The sequence below is a fragment of the Heterodontus francisci genome, unplaced genomic scaffold, assembly GCF_036365525.1.
Source record: "Heterodontus francisci isolate sHetFra1 unplaced genomic scaffold, sHetFra1.hap1 HAP1_SCAFFOLD_49_2, whole genome shotgun sequence".
Classification (NCBI taxonomy): Eukaryota; Metazoa; Chordata; class Chondrichthyes; order Heterodontiformes; family Heterodontidae; genus Heterodontus; species Heterodontus francisci.
The window spans coordinates 4,534,216-4,550,611 of NW_027140919.1; positions in this window are offsets into that span (position 1 = coordinate 4,534,216).

Here is a 16,396-nt window from a genome sequence, read left to right on the forward strand (position 1 = left end):
CCTGCCAGGTGTGTATGGGGTTTTCACAGATTATCAGGATCCTGCCAGGTGTGTATGGGGTTTCATAGTTTATCAGGATCCTGCCAGGTTTGTATTAAGATTTCATAGTCTATCAGGATCCTGCCAGGTGTGTATGGGATTTTCACAGTGTATCAGGATCCTGCCAGGTGTGTATGGGGTTTCCACATTGGATCAGGAACCTGCCAGGTGAGTATGGGATTTTCACAGTGTTTCAGGATACTGCCAGGTGTGTATTAGGGTTTCATAGTTTATCAGAATCATGCCAGCTGTGTATGGGGATTTCATAGTTTTTCAGGATCCTGCCGGGTGTGTATGGGGTTTTCACAGTGTATCAAGATCCTGCCAGGTGTGTATGGGGTTTTCACAGTTTATCAGGATCCTGCCAGGTGTGTATGGGGGTTTCACAGATTATCAGGATCCTGCCAGTTGTGTATGGGGGTTTCACATTTTATCAGGATCCTGCCAGGTGTGTATGGCGGTTTCACAGTTTATCTGAATCCTGCCAGGTGAGTATGGGGTTTTCACAGTGTATCAAGATCCTGCCAGGTGTGATTGGGGTTTTCACAGTGGATCAGTATCCTGCCAGGTGTGTAAAGGGTTTTCACAGTGTATCAGGATCCTGCCAGGTGTGTATGGTGTTTTCACAGAGTATCAGGATCCTGCCAGGTGTGCATGGGGTTTTCACTGTGTATCAAGATCCTGCCAGGTGTGTATGGGGTTTTCACAGTTTATCAGGATCCTGCCAGGTGTGTATGGGGGTTTCACAGATTATCATGATCCTGCCAGGTGTGAATGGGGTTTCACAGTTTATCAGGATGCTGCCAGGAGTGTATGGGGGTTTCACAGTTTATCAGGATCCTGCCAGGTGTGTTTGGGGTTTTCACAGTTTATCAGGATCCTGCCAGGTGTGTCTGGGATTTTCACAGTGTATCAGGATCCTGCCAGGTGTTTATGGGGATTTCACAGTTTATCAGGATCCTGCCAGGTGTGTATGGGTTTTCACAGTTTATCAGGATCCTGCCAGGTGTGTATGGGGGTTTCACAGTTTTTCAGGATCCTGCCAGGTGTGTATGGGGTTTTCACAGTGTATCAAGCTCCTGCCAGGTGTGCATGGGTTTTTCACAGTTTATCAGGATCCTGCCAGGTGTGTATGGGGTTTTCACAGTTTATCAGGATCCTGCCAGGTGTGTAAGGGGGTTTCATAGTTTATTAGTATCCTGCCAGGTGTGTATGGGGTTTTCACAGCGTATCAGGATTCTCCCAGGTGTGCATGGGGTTTTCACAGTGTATCAAGTTCCTGCCAGGTGTGTATGGGGTTTTCATAGTTTATCAGGATCCTGCCAGGTGTGTATGGGGGTTTCACAGTTTATCAGGATCCTGCCAGGTGTGTATGGGGGTTTCACATTTTATCAGGATCCTGCCAGGTGTGTATGGGGGTTTCACAGTTTATCAGGATCCTGCCAGGTGAGTATGGGGTTTTCACAGTGTTTCAGGATCCTGCCAGGTGTGTATGGGGTTTTCACAGTTTATCAAGATCCTGCCAGGTGTGTATGGGGTTTTCACAGTTTATCAGGATCCTGCCAGGTGTGTATGGGGTTTTCATTGTTTATCAGGATCCTGCCAGGTGTGTATGGGGGTTTCATAGTTTATCAGGATCCTGCCAGGTGTGTATGGGGTTTTCACAGTGTCTCAGGAACCTGCCAGGTGTGTCTGGTGTTTTCACAGTGGATCAGGATCCTGCCAGGTGTGTATGGGGTTTTCACAGATTATCAGGATCCTGCCAGGTGTGTATGGGGTTTCATAGTTTATCAGGATCCTGCCAGGTTTGTATTAAGATTTCATAGTCTATCAGGATCCTGCCAGGTGTGTATGGGATTTTCACAGTGTATCAGGATCCTGCCAGATGTGTATGGGGTTTCCACATTGGATCAGGAACCTGCCAGGTGAGTATGGGATTTTCACAGTGTTTCAGGATACTGCCAGGTGTGTATTAGGGTTTCATAGTTTATCAGAATCATGCCAGCTGTGTATGGGGATTTCATAGTTTTTCAGGATCCTGCCGGGTGTGTATGGGGTTTTCACAGTGTATCAAGATCCTGCCAGGTGTGTATGGGGTTTTCACAGTTTATCAGGATCCTGCCAGGTGTGTATGGGGGTTTCACAGATTATCAGGATCCTGCCAGTTGTGTATGGGGGTTTCACATTTTATCAGGATCCTGCCAGGTGTGTATGGCGGTTTCACAGTTTATCTGGATCCTGCCAGGTGAGTATGGGGTTTTCACAGTGTATCAAGATCCTGCCAGGTGTGATTGGGGTTTTCACAGTGGATCAGTATCCTGCCAGGTGTGTAAAGGGTTTTCACAGTGTATCAGGATCCTGCCAGGTGTGTATGGGGTTTTCACAGAGTATCAGGATCCTGCCAGGTGTGCATGGGGTTTTCACTGTGTATCAAGATCCTGCCAGGTGTGTATGGGGTTTTCACAGTTTATCAGGATCCTGCCAGGTGTGTATGGGGGTTTCACAGATTATCATGATCCTGCCAGGTGTGAATGGGGTTTCACAGTTTATCAGGATGCTGCCAGGAGTGTATGGGGGTTTCACAGTTTATCAGGATCCTGCCAGGTGTGTTTGGGGTTTTCACAGTTTATCAGGATCCTGCCAGGTGTGTCTGGGATTTTCACAGTGTATCAGGATCCTGCCAGGTGTTTATGGGGATTTCACAGTTTATCAGGATCCTGCCAGGTGTGTATGGGTTTTCACAGTTTATCAGGATCCTGCCAGGTGTGTATGGGGGTTTCACAGTTTTTCAGGATCCTGCCAGGTGTGTATGGGGTTTTCACAGTGTATCAAGCTCCTGCCAGGTGTGCATGGGTTTTTCACAGTTTATCAGGATCCTGCCAGGTGTGTATGGGGTTTTCACAGTTTATCAGGATCCTGCCAGGTGTGTAAGGGGGTTTCATAGTTTATTAGTATCCTGCCAGGTGTGTATGGGGTTTTCACAGCGTATCAGGATTCTCCCAGGTGTGCATGGGGTTTTCACAGTAGATCAGGATACTGCCAGGTGTGTATGGGGTTTTCACAGTTTATCAGGATCCTGCCAGGTGTGTATGGGGTTTTCATTGTTTATCAGGATCCTGCCAGGTGTGTATGGGGTTTTCATAGTGCATCAAGATCCTGCCAGGTGTGTTTGGGGTTTTCACAGTTTATCAGGATCCTGCCAGGTGTGTATGGGGTTTTCATAGTTTATCAGTATCCTGCCAGGTGTGTATGGGGGTTTCATAGTTTATCAGGATCCTGCCGGGTGTGTATGGGGGTTTCACAGTTTATCAGGATCCTGCCAGGTGTGTATGGGGGTTTCACATTTTATCAGGATCCTGCCAGGTGTGTATGGGGGTTTCACAGTTTATCAGGATCCTGCCAGGTGAGTATGGGGTTTTCACAGTGTTTCAGGATCCTGCCAGGTGTGTATGGGGTTTTCACAGTTTATCAAGATCCTGCCAGGTGTGTATGGGGTTTTCACAGTTTAACAGGATCCTGCCAGGTGTGTATGGGGTTTTCATTGTTTATCAGGATCCTGCCAGGTGAGTATGGGGTTTTCACAGTGTTTCAGGATCCTGATGGTGTGTATGGGGTTTTCACAGTGTATCAAGATCCTGCCAGGTGTGTTTGGGGTTTTCACAGTGGATCAGTATCCTGCCAGGTGTGTATAGGGTTTTCACAGTGTATCAGGATCCTGCCAGGTGTGTATGGGGTTTTCACAGAGTATCAGGATCCTGCCAGGTGTGCATGGGGTTTTCACAGTGTATCAAGATCCTGCCAGGTGTGTATGGGGTTTTCACAGTTTATCAGAATCCTGCCAGGTGTGTATGGGGTTTTCACAGAGTATCAGGATCCTGCCAGGTGTGCATGGGGTTTTCACAGTTTATCAGGATACTGCCAGGTGTGTATGGGGTTTTCACAGTGTATCAAGATCCTGCCAGGTGTGTATGGGGGTTTCACAGTATATCTGGATCCTGCCAGGTGTGAATGGGGTTTCGCAGTTTATCAGGATGCTGCCAGGAGTGTATGGGGGTTTCACAGTTTATCAGGATCCTGCCAGGTGTGTTTGGGGTTTTCACAGTTTATCAGGATCCTGCCAGGTGTGTCTTGGATTTTCACAGTGTATCAGGATCCTGCCAGGTGTTTATGGGGATTTCACAGTTTATCAGGATCCTGCCGGGTGTGTATGGGGTTTTCACAGTGTATCAAGTTCCTGCCATGTGTGTATGGGGTTTTCATAGTTTATCAGGATCCTGCCAGGTTTGTATGGGGGTTTCACAGTTTATCAGGATCCTGCCAGGTGTGTATGGGGGTTTCACATTTTATCAGGATCCTGCCAGGTGTGTATGGGGGTTTCACAGTTTATCAGGATCCTGCCAGGTGAGTATGGGGTTTTCACAGTGTTTCAGGATCCTGCCAGGTGTGTATGGGGTTTTCACAGTTTATCAAGATCCTGCCAGGTGTGTATGGGGTTTTCACAGTTTATCAGGATCCTGCCAGGTGTGTATGGGGTTTTCATTGTTTATCAGGATCCTGCCAGGTGTGTATGGGGGTTTCATAGTTTATCAGGATCCTGCCAGGTGTGTATGGGGTTTTCACAGTGTCTCAGGATCCTGCCAGGTTTGTCTGGTGTTTTCACAGTGGATCAGGATCCTGCCAGGTGTGTATGGGGTTTTCACAGATTATCAGGATCCTGCCAGGTGTGTATGGGTTTTCATAGTTTATCAGGATCCTGCCAGGTTTGTATTAAGATTTCATAGTCTATCAGGATCCTGCCAGGTGTGTATGGGATTTTCACAGTGTATCAGGATCCTGCCAGGTGTGTATGGGGTTTTCACATTGGATCAGGAACCTGCCAGGTGAGTATGGGATTTTCACAGTGTTTCAGGATACTGCCAGGTGTGTATTAGGGTTTCATAGTTTATCAGAATCATGCCAGCTGTGTATAGGGATTTCATAGTTTTTCAGGATCCTGCCGGGTGTGTATGGGGTTTTCACAGTGTATCAAGATCCTGCCAGGTGTGTATGGGGTTTTCACAGTTTATCAGGATCCTGCCAGGTGTGTATGGGGGTTTCACAGATTATCAGGATCCTGCCAGGTGTGTATGGGGGTTTCACATTTTATCAGGATCCTGCCAGGTGTGTATGGCGGTTTCACAGTTTATCTGGATCCTGCCAGGTGAGTATGGGGTTTTCACAGTGTTTCAGGATCCTGCCAGGTGTGTATGGGGTTTTCACAGTTTATCAAGATCCTGCCAGGTGTGTATGGGGTTTTCATTGTTTATCAGGATCCTGCCAGGTGTGTATGGGGGTTTCATAGTTTATCAGGATCCTGCCAGGTGTGTATGGGGGTTTCACAGTGTCTCAGGATCCTGCCAGGTGTGTCTGGTGTTTTCACAGTGGATCAGGATCCTGCCAGGTGTGTATGGGGTTTTCACAGATTATCAGGATCCTGCCAGGTGTGTATGGGGTTTCATAGTTTATCAGGATCCTGCCAGGTTTGTATTAAGATTTTATAGTCTATCAGGATCCTGCCAGGTGTGTATGGGATTTTCACAGTGTATCAGGATCCTGCCAGGTGTGTATGGGGTTTTCACATTGGATCAGGAACCTGCCAGGTGAGTATGGGATTTTCACAGTGTTTCAGGATACTGCCAGGTGTGTATTAGGGTTTCATAGTTTATCAGAATCATGCCAGCTGTGTATGGGGATTTCATAGTTTTTCAGGATCCTGCCGGGTGTGTATGGGGTTTTCACAGTGTATCAAGATCCTGCCAGGTGTGTATGGGGTTTTCACAGTTTATCAGGATCCTGCCAGGTGTGTATGGGGGTTTCACAGATTATCAGGATCCTGCCAGGTGTGTATGGTGGTTTCACATTTTATCAGGATCCTGCCAGGTGTGTATGGCGGTTTCACAGTTTATCTGGATCCTGCCAGGTGAGTATGGGGTTTTCACAGTGTATCAAGATCCTGCCAGGTGTGATTGGGGTTTTCACAGTGTATCAGGATCCTGCCAGGTGTGTATGGGGTTTTCACTGTGTATCAAAATCCTGCCAGGTGTGTATGGGGTTTTCACAGTTTATCAGGATCCTGCCAGGTGTGTATGGGGGTTTCACAGATTATCATGATCCTGCCAGGTGTGAATGGGGTTTCACAGTTTATCAGGATGCTGCCAGGAGTGTATGGGGGTTTCACAGTTTATCAGGATCCTGCCAGGTGTGTTTGGGGTTTTCACAGTTTATCAGGATCCTGCCAGGTGTGTCTGGGATTTTCACAGTGTATCAGGATCCTGCCAGGTGTTTATGGGGATTTCACAGTTTATCAGGATCCTGCCAGGTGTGTATGGGTTTTCACAGTTTATCAGGATCCTGCCAGGTGTGTATGGGGGTTTCACAGTTTTTCAGGATCCTGCCAGGTGTGTATGGGGTTTTCACAGTGTATCAAGCTCCTGCCAGGTGTGCATGGGTTTTTCACAGTTTATCAGGATCCTGCCAGGTGTGTATGGGGTTTTCACAGTTTATCAGGATCCTGCCAGGTGTGTAAGGGGGTTTCATAGTTTATTAGTATCCTGCCAGGTGTGTATGGGGTTTTCACAGCGTATCAGGATTCTCCCAGGTGTGCATGGGGTTTTCACAGTAGATCAGGATACTGCCAGGTGTGTATGGGGTTTTCACAGTTTATCAGGATCCTGCCAGGTGTGTATGGGGTTTTCATTGTTTATCAGGATCCTGCCAGGTGTGTATGGGGTTTTCATAGTGCATCAAGATCCTGCCAGGTGTGTTTGGGGTTTTCACAGTTTATCAGGATCCTGCCAGGTGTGTATGGGGTTTTCATAGTTTATCAGTATCCTGCCAGGTGTGTATGGGGGTTTCATAGTTTATCAGGATCCTGCCAGGTGTGTATGGGGGTTTCACAGTTTATCAGGATCCTGCCAGGTGTGTATGGGGGTTTCACATTTTATCAGGATCCTGCCAGGTGTGTATGGGGGTTTCACAGTTTGTCAGGATCCTGCCAGGTGAGTATGGGGTTTTCACAGTGTTTCAGGATCCTGCCAGGTGTGTATGGGGTTTTCACAGTTTATCAAGATCCTGCCAGGTGTGTATGGGGTTTTCACAGTTTAACAGGATCCTGCCAGGTGTGTATGGGGTTTTCATTGTTTATCAGGATCCTGCCAGGTGAGTATGGGGTTTTCACAGTGTTTCAGGATCCTGATGATGTGTATGGGGTTTTCACAGTGTATCAAGTTCCTGCCAGGTGTGTTTGGGGTTTTCACAGTGGATCAGTATCCTGCCAGGTGTGTATAGGGTTTTCACAGTGTATCAGGATCCTGCCAGGTGTGTATGGGGTTTTCACAGAGTATCAGGATCCTGCCAGGTGTGCATGGGGTTTTCACAGTGTATCAAGATCCTGCCAGGTGTGTATGGGGTTTTCACAGTTTATCAGGATCCTGCCAGGTGTGTATGGAATTTTCACAGAGTATCAGGATCCTGCCAGGTGTGCATGGGGTTTTCACAGTTTATCAGGATGCTGCCAGGTGTGTATGGGGTTTTCACAGTTTATCAAGATCCTGCCAGGTGTGTATGGGGGTTTCACAGTATATCTGGATCCTGCCAGGTGTGACTGGGGTTTCACAGTTTATCAGGATGCTGCCAGGAGTGTATGGGGGTTTCACAGTTTATCAGGATCCTGCCAGGTGTGTTTGGGGTTTTCACAGTTTATCAGGATCCTGCCAGGTGTGTCTGGGATTTTCACAGTGTATCAGGATCCTGCCAGGTGTTTATGGGTATTTCACAGTTTATCAGGATCCTGCCGGGTGTGTATGGGGTTTTCACAGTGTATCAAGTTCCTGCCATGTGTGTATGGGGTTTTCATAGTTTATCAGGATCCTGCCAGGTGTGTATGGGGGTTTCACAGTTTATCAGGATCCTGCCAGGTGTGTATGGGGGTTTCACATTTTATCAGGATCCTGCCAGGTGTGTATGGGGGTTTCACAGTTTATCAGGATCCTGCCAGGTGAGTATGGGGTTTTCACAGTGTTTCAGGATCCTGCCAGGTGTGTATGGGGTTTTCACAGTTTATCAAGATCCTGCCAGGTGTGTATGGGGTTTTCACAGTTTATCAGGATCCTGCCAGGTGTGTATGGGGTTTTCATTGTTTATCAGGATCCTGCCAGGTGTGTATGGGGGTTTCATAGTTTATCAGGATCCTGCCAGGTGTGTATGGGGTTTTCACAGTGTCTCAGGATCCTGCCAGGTGTGTCTGGTGTTTTCACAGTGGATCAGGATCCTGCCAGGTGTGTATGGGGTTTTCACAGATTATCAGGATCCTGCCAGGTGTGTATGGGGTTTCATAGTTTATCAGGATCCTGCCAGGTTTGTATTAAGATTTCATAGTCTATCAGGATCCTGCCAGGTGTGTATGGGATTTTCACAGTGTATCAGGATCCTGCCAGGTGTGTATGGGGTTTTCACATTGGATCAGGAACCTGCCAGGTGAGTATGGGATTTTCACAGTGTTTCAGGATACTGCCAGGTGTGTATTAGGGTTTCATAGTTTATCAGAATCATGCCAGCTGTGTATAGGGATTTCATAGTTTTTCAGGATCCTGCCGGGTGTGTATGGGGTTTTCACAGTGTATCAAGATCCTGCCAGGTGTGTATGGGGTTTTCACAGTTTATCAGGATCCTGCCAGGTGTGTATGGAGGTTTCACAGATTATCAGGATCCTGCCAGGTGTGTATGGGGGTTTCACATTTTATCAGGATCCTGCCAGGTGTGTATGGCGGTTTCACAGTTTATCTGGATCCTGCCAGGTGAGTATGGGGTTTTCACAGTGTTTCAGGATCCTGATGGTGTGTATGGGGTTTTCACAGTGTATCAAGATCCTGCCAGGTGTGATTGGGGTTTTCACAGTGGATCAGTATCCTGCCAGGTGTGTAAAGGGTTTTCACAGTGTATCAGGATCCTGCCAGGTGTGTATGGGGTTTTCACAGAGTATCAGGATCCTGCCAGGTGTGCATGGGGTTTTCACTGTGTATCAAGATCCTGCCAGGTGTGTATGGGGTTTTCACAGTTTATCAGGATCCTGCCAGGTGTGTATGGGGGTTTCACAGATTATCAGGATCCTGCCAAGTGTGAATGGGGTTTCACAGTTTATCAGGATGCTGCCAGGAGTGTATGGGGGTTTCACAGTTTATCAGGATCCTGCCAGGTGTGTTTGGGGTTTTCACAGTTTATCAGGATCCTGCCAGGTGTGTCTGGGATTTTCACAGTGTATCAGGATCCTGCCAGGTGTTTATGGGGATTTCACAGTTTATCAGGATCCTGCCAGGTGTGTATGGGTTTTCACAGTTTATCAGGATCCTGCCAGGTGTGTATGGGGGTTTCACAGCTTTTCAGGATCCTGCCAGGTGTGTATGGGGTTTTCACAGTGTATCAAGCTCCTGCCAGGTGTGCATGGGTTTTTCACAGTTTATCAGGATCCTGCCAGGTGTGTATGGGGTTTTCACAGTTTATCAAGATCCTGCCAGGTGTGTATGGGGGTTTCACAGTATATCTGGATCCTGCCAGGTGTGACTGGGGTTTCACAGTTTATCAGGATGCTGCCAGGAGTGTATGGGGGTTTCACAGTTTATCAGGATCCTGCCAGGTGTGTTTGGGGTTTTCACAGTTTATCAGGATCCTGCCAGGTGTGTCTGGGATTTTCACAGTGTATCAGGATCCTGCCAGGTGTTTATGGGTATTTCACAGTTTATCAGGATCCTGCCGGGTGTGTATGGGGTTTTCACAGTGTATCAAGTTCCTGCCATGTGTGTATGGGGTTTTCATAGTTTATCAGGATCCTGCCAGGTGTGTATGGGGGTTTCACAGTTTATCAGGATCCTGCCAGGTGTGTATGGGGGTTTCACATTTTATCAGGATCCTGCCAGGTGTGTATGGGGGTTTCACAGTTTATCAGGATCCTGCCAGGTGAGTATGGGGTTTTCACAGTGTTTCAGGATCCTGCCAGGTGTGTATGGGGTTTTCACAGTTTATCAAGATCCTGCCAGGTGTGTATGGGGTTTTCACAGTTTATCAGGATCCTGCCAGGTGTGTATGGGGTTTTCATTGTTTATCAGGATCCTGCCAGGTGTGTATGGGGGTTTCATAGTTTATCAGGATCCTGCCAGGTGTGTATGGGGTTTTCACAGTGTCTCAGGATCCTGCCAGGTGTGTCTGGTGTTTTCACAGTGGATCAGGATCCTGCCAGGTGTGTATGGGGTTTTCACAGATTATCAGGATCCTGCCAGGTGTGTATGGGGTTTCATAGTTTATCAGGATCCTGCCAGGTTTGTATTAAGATTTCATAGTCTATCAGGATCCTGCCAGGTGTGTATGGGATTTTCACAGTGTATCAGGATCCTGCCAGGTGTGTATGGGGTTTTCACATTGGATCAGGAACCTGCCAGGTGAGTATGGGATTTTCACAGTGTTTCAGGATACTGCCAGGTGTGTATTAGGGTTTCATAGTTTATCAGAATCATGCCAGCTGTGTATAGGGATTTCATAGTTTTTCAGGATCCTGCCGGGTGTGTATGGGGTTTTCACAGTGTATCAAGATCCTGCCAGGTGTGTATGGGGTTTTCACAGTTTATCAGGATCCTGCCAGGTGTGTATGGAGGTTTCACAGATTATCAGGATCCTGCCAGGTGTGTATGGGGGTTTCACATTTTATCAGGATCCTGCCAGGTGTGTATGGCGGTTTCACAGTTTATCTGGATCCTGCCAGGTGAGTATGGGGTTTTCACAGTGTTTCAGGATCCTGATGGTGTGTATGGGGTTTTCACAGTGTATCAAGATCCTGCCAGGTGTGATTGGGGTTTTCACAGTGGATCAGTATCCTGCCAGGTGTGTAAAGGGTTTTCACAGTGTATCAGGATCCTGCCAGGTGTGTATGGGGTTTTCACAGAGTATCAGGATCCTGCCAGGTGTGCATGGGGTTTTCACTGTGTATCAAGATCCTGCCAGGTGTGTATGGGGTTTTCACAGTTTATCAGGATCCTGCCAGGTGTGTATGGGGGTTTCACAGATTATCAGGATCCTGCCAAGTGTGAATGGGGTTTCACAGTTTATCAGGATGCTGCCAGGAGTGTATGGGGGTTTCACAGTTTATCAGGATCCTGCCAGGTGTGTTTGGGGTTTTCACAGTTTATCAGGATCCTGCCAGGTGTGTCTGGGATTTTCACAGTGTATCAGGATCCTGCCAGGTGTTTATGGGGATTTCACAGTTTATCAGGATCCTGCCAGGTGTGTATGGGTTTTCACAGTTTATCAGGATCCTGCCAGGTGTGTATGGGGGTTTCACAGCTTTTCAGGATCCTGCCAGGTGTGTATGGGGTTTTCACAGTGTATCAAGCTCCTGCCAGGTGTGCATGGGTTTTTCACAGTTTATCAGGATCCTGCCAGGTGTGTATGGGGTTTTCACAGTTTATCAGGATCCTGCCAGGTGTGTAAGGGGGTTTCAAAGTTTATTAGTATCCTGCCAGGTGTGTATGGGGTTTTCACAGCGTATCAGGATTCTCCCAAGTGTGCATGGGGTTTTCACAGTAGATCAGGATACTGCCAGGTGTGTATGGGGTTTTCACAGTTTATCAGGATCCTGCCAGGTGTGTATGGGGTTTTCATTGTTTATCAGGATCCTGCCAGGTGTGTATGGGGTTTTCATAGTGCATCAAGATCCTGCCAGGTGTGTTTGGGGTTTTCACAGTTTATCAGGATCCTGCCAGTTGTGTATGGGGTTTTCATAGTTTATCAGTATCCTGCCAGGTGTGTATGTGGGTTTCATAGTTTATCAGGATCCTGCCAGGTGTGTATGGGGGTTTCACAGTTTATCAGGATCCTGCCAGGTGTGTATGGGGGTTTCACATTTTATCAGGATCCTGCCAGGTGTGTATGGGGGTTTCACAGTTTATCAGGATCCTGCCAGGTGAGTATGGGGTTTTCACAGTGTTTCAGGATCCTGCCAGGTGTGTATGGGGTTTTCACAGTTTATCAAGATCCTGCCAGGTGTGTATGGGGTTTTCACAGTTTAACAGGATCCTGCCAGGTGTGTATGGGGTTTTCATTGTTTATCAGGATCCTGCCAGGTGAGTATGGGGTTTTCACAGTGTTTCAGGATCCTGATGGTGTGTATGGGGTTTTCACAGTGTATCAAGATCCTGCCAGGTGTGTTTGGGGTTTTCACAGTGGATCAGTATCCTGCCAGGTGTGTATAGGGTTTTCACAGTTTATCAGGATCCTGCCAGGTGTGTATGGGGTTTTCACAGAGTATCAGGAAACTGCCAGGTGGGCATGGGGTTTTCACAGTGTATCAAGATCCTGCCAGGTGTGTATGGGGTTTTCACAGTTTATCAGGATCCTGCCAGGTGTGTATGGGGGTTTCACAGATTATCAGGATCCTGCCAGGTGTGTATGGGGGTTTCACATTTTATCAGGATCCTGCCAGGTGTGTATGGCGGTTTCACAGTTTATCAGGATCCTGCCAGGTGAGTATGGGGTTTTCACAGTGTTTCAGGATCCTGCCAGGTGTGTATGGGGTTTTCACAGTGTATCAAGATCCTGCCAGGTGTGTTTGGGGTTTTCACAGTGGATCAGTATCCTGCCAGGTGTGTATAGGGTTTTCACAGTGTATCAGGATCCTGCCAGGTGTGTATGGGGTTTTCACAGAGTATCAGGATCCTGCCAGGTGTGAATGGGGTTTTCACAGTTTATCAGGATGCTGCCAGGTGTGTATGGGGTTTTCACAGTATATCAAGATCCTGCCAGGTGTGTATGGGGGTTTCACAGTATATCAGGATCCTGCCAGGTGTGAATGGGGTTTCACAGTTTATCAGGATGCTGCCAGGTGTGTATGGGAGTTTCACAGTTTCTCAGGATCCTGCCAGGTGTGCTTGGGGTTTTCACAGTTTATCAGGATCCTGCCAGGTGTGTCTGGGATTATCACAGTGTATCTGGATCCTGCCAGGTGTTTATGGGGATTTCACAGTTTATCAGGATCCTGCCAGGTGTGTATGGGTTTTCACAGTTTATCAGGATCCTGCCAGGTGTGTATGCGGGTTTCACAGTTTTTCAGTATCCTGCCAGGTGTGTATGGGGTTTTCACAGTGTATCAAGCTCCTGCCAGGTGTGCATGGGTTTTTCACAGTTTATCAGGATCCTGCCAGGTGTGTATAGGGTTTTCACAGTTTATCAGGATCCTGCCAGGTGTGTAAGGGGGTTTCATAGTTTATTAGTATCCTGCCAGGTGTGTATGGGGTTTTCACAGCGTATCAGGATTCTCCCAGGTGTGCATGGGGTTTTCACATTGGATCAGGATACTGCCAGGTGTGTATGGGGTTTTCACAGTTTATCAGGATCCTGCCAGGTGTGTATGGGGTTTTCATTGTTTATCAGGATCCTGCCAGGTGTGTATGGGGGTTTCATAGTTTATCAGGATCCTGCCAGGTGTGTATGGGGTTTTCACAGTGTCTCAGGATCCTGCCAGGTGTGTCTGGTGTTTTCACAGTGTATCAGGATCCTGCCAGGTTTGTATGGGGTTTTCACAGTTTATCAGGATCCTGCCAGGTGTGTATGGGGTTTCGTAGTTTATCGGGATCCTGCCAGGTTTGTATGAAGATTTCATAGTCTATCAGGATCCTGCCAGGTGTGTATGGGGTTTTCACATTGGATCAGGAACCTGCCAGGTGAGTATGGGGTTTTCACATTGTTTCAGGATACTGCCAGGTGTGTATTAGGGTTTCATAGTTTATCAGAATCCTGCCAGCTGTGTATGGGGGTTTCATAGTTTATCAGGATCCTGCCGGGTGTGTCTGGGGTTTTCACAGTGTATCAAGATCCTGCCAGGTGTGTATGGGGTTTTCACAGTTTATCAGGATCCTGCCAGGTGTGTATGGGTGTTTCACAGATTATCAGGATCCTGCCAGGTGTGTATGGGGGTTTCACATTTTATCAGGATCCTGCCAGGTGTGTATGGCGGTTTCACAGTTTATCAGGATCCTGCCAGGTGAGTATGGGGTTTTCACAGTGTTTCAGGATCCTGCCAGGTGTGGATGGGGTTTTCACAGTGTATCAAGATCCTGCCAGGTGTGTTTGGGGTTTTCACAGTTTATCAGGATCCTGAAAGGTGTGTATGGGGTTTTCATAGTTTATCAGGATCCTGCCAGGTGTGTTTGGGGGATTCATATTTTATCAGGATCCTGCCAGGTGTGTCTGGTGTTTTCACAGTTTATCAGGATCCTGCCAGGTCTGTATGGGGGTTGTCACAGTGTATCAGGATACTGCCAGGTGTGTATGGGGTTTTCACAGTGCATCAGGATCCTGCCAGGTGTGTATGGGGGTTTCACAGCGGATCAATATCCTGCCAGGTGTGTATGGGGTTTTCACAGTGGATCAGTCTCCTGCCAGGTGTGTATAAGGTTTTCACAGTGTATCAGGATCCTGCCAGGTGTGTATAGGGTTTTCACAGTGTATCAGGATCCTGCCAGGTGTGTATGGGGTTTTCACAGAGTATCAGGATCCTGCCAGGTGTGAATGGGGTTTTCACAGTTTATCAGGATGCTGCCAGGTGTGTATGGGGTTTTCACAGTATATCAAGATCCTGCCAGGTGTGTATGGGGGTTTCACAGTATATCAGGATCCTGCCAGGTGTGAATGGGGTTTCACAGTTTATCAGGATGCTGCCAGGTGTGTATGGGAGTTTCACAGTTTCTCAGGATCCTGCCAGGTGTGCTTGGGGTTTTCACAGTTTATCAGGATCCTGCCAGGTGTGTCTGGGATTATCACAGTGTATCTGGATCCTGCCAGGTGTTTATGGGGATTTCACAGTTTATCAGGATCCTGCCAGGTGTGTATGGGTTTTCACAGTTTATCAGGATCCTGCCAGGTGTGTATGCGGGTTTCACAGTTTTTCAGTATCCTGCCAGGTGTGTATGGGGTTTTCACAGTGTATCAAGCTCCTGCCAGGTGTGCATGGGTTTTTCACAGTTTATCAGGATCCTGCCAGGTGTGTATAGGGTTTTCACAGTTTATCAGGATCCTGCCAGGTGTGTAAGGGGGTTTCATAGTTTATTAGTATCCTGCCAGGTGTGTATGGGGTTTTCACAGCGTATCAGGATTCTCCCAGGTGTGCATGGGGTTTTCACATTGGATCAGGATACTGCCAGGTGTGTATGGGGTTTTCACAGTTTATCAGGATCCTGCCAGGTGTGTATGGGGTTTTCATTGTTTATCAGGATCCTGCCAGGTGTGTATGGGGGTTTCATAGTTTATCAGGATCCTGCCAGGTGTGTATGGGGTTTTCACAGTGTCTCAGGATCCTGCCAGGTGTGTCTGGTGTTTTCACAGTGTATCAGGATCCTGCCAGGTTTGTATGGGGTTTTCACAGTTTATCAGGATCCTGCCAGGTGTGTATGGGGTTTCGTAGTTTATCGGGATCCTGCCAGGTTTGTATGAAGATTTCATAGTCTATCAGGATCCTGCCAGGTGTGTATGGGGTTTTCACATTGGATCAGGAACCTGCCAGGTGAGTATGGGGTTTTCACATTGTTTCAGGATACTGCCAGGTGTGTATTAGGGTTTCATAGTTTATCAGAATCCTGCCAGCTGTGTATGGGGGTTTCATAGTTTATCAGGATCCTGCCGGGTGTGTCTGGGGTTTTCACAGTGTATCAAGATCCTGCCAGGTGTGTATGGGGTTTTCACAGTTTATCAGGATCCTGCCAGGTGTGTATGGGTGTTTCACAGATTATCAGGATCCTGCCAGGTGTGTATGGGGGTTTCACATTTTATCAGGATCCTGCCAGGTATGTATGGCGGTTTCACAGTTTATCAGGATCCTGCCAGGTGAGTATGGGGTTTTCACAGTGTTTCAGGATCCTGCCAGGTGTGGATGGGGTTTTCACAGTGTATCAAGATCCTGCCAGGTGTGTTTGGGGTTTTCACAGTTTATCAGGATCCTGAAAGGTGTGTATGGGGTTTTCATAGTTTATCAGGATCCTGCCAGGTGTGTTTGGGGGATTCATATTTTATCAGGATCCTGCCAGGTGTGTCTGGTGTTTTCACAGTTTATCAGGATCCTGCCAGGTCTGTATGGGGGTTGTCACAGTGTATCAGGATACTGCCAGGTGTGTATGGGGTTTTCACAGTGCATCAGGATCCTGCCAGGTGTGTATGGGGGTTTCACAGCGGATCAATATCCTGCCAGGTGTGTATGGGGTTTTCACAGTGGATCAGTCTCCTGCCAGGTGTGTATAAGGTTTTCACAGTGTATCAGGATCCTGCCAGGTGTGTATGTGGTTTT